At 62.2% G+C, this 656-nt stretch overlaps 1 long non-coding RNA gene across 1 annotated transcript; it reads right to left on the bottom strand.

Moving 5' to 3' along the window:
* Positions 1 to 154: 154 nt before the first annotated feature.
* LOC118452119 lies at positions 155 to 630 on the bottom strand. Its single transcript, XR_004841781.1, has 3 exons — positions 591 to 630; positions 329 to 393; positions 155 to 233 (listed from the first exon to the last, which is right to left on the bottom strand). It is a non-coding gene; the product is annotated as an uncharacterized LOC118452119 (long non-coding RNA).
* Between the last annotated feature and the right edge of the window lie 26 nt (positions 631 to 656).

Below are 656 nucleotides of genomic sequence, written 5' to 3'. Positions count from 1 at the left end.
TCTGAATTTACAAGTATTGCTCAACCCTGACATATACTGCAGAACACACAGGGAGCCGAGCTCTGCCGTGGGAGGGAAAAAAAAATAAAAAAAAAAAATCAGTGGGGCCTGGATGTTTGGGTCCCCCCATCCTCTGCCCAGCATCGAAACCTACCGTCAGGACGCGGAGGGCTCTGATCAGCCCCGTGTGCCGGAGGAGGGGACCGCGGCAGAGCTGGAACAGGGGACCGCACCTGCAGGGACGGATGGACAGATGTGGGGACAGACGTGGGGACTCCACAGCCCCATCTCTGCCCAGATGCACCCCCTTGGTGCCCCCCGAGCTCACCTATAGACGGTGGCCGTAGGGGATGTCACCTCCTCCTCGATCTGCTGCAGCTGGAAGCTGTTGTGCTGGGGGGGGGACAGGACACCAAGGTGGATGACAGCAACACAGGTCACACCGAGGGGGGTGACACCGAGGAGGGGTGACACCAGTCCCCATTAGCATCACCCTGGTCCATAACTCCAACCAGGAGGGTCCCAGTGTCCCCAGGCTGGGCTCCCTTGCCCCATCCTGGGCCAGGGAGGGGACATGCTGGGGGTCTCACCTTGAAGAGCTCGGCCAGCTGCTGGCGGGGGGGCCCCAAGCGCCCGAAAATGTGGCCGGGCCCGGC

This window comes from Egretta garzetta, unplaced genomic scaffold, assembly GCF_000687185.1.
Source record: "Egretta garzetta isolate BGI_Z169 unplaced genomic scaffold, ASM68718v1 scaffold2424, whole genome shotgun sequence".
In the NCBI taxonomy this organism is placed as follows: Eukaryota; Metazoa; Chordata; class Aves; order Pelecaniformes; family Ardeidae; genus Egretta; species Egretta garzetta.
The sequence above is the reverse complement of the archived record's forward strand: the minus strand, read 5'-3'. Positions and strand labels throughout refer to the sequence as shown.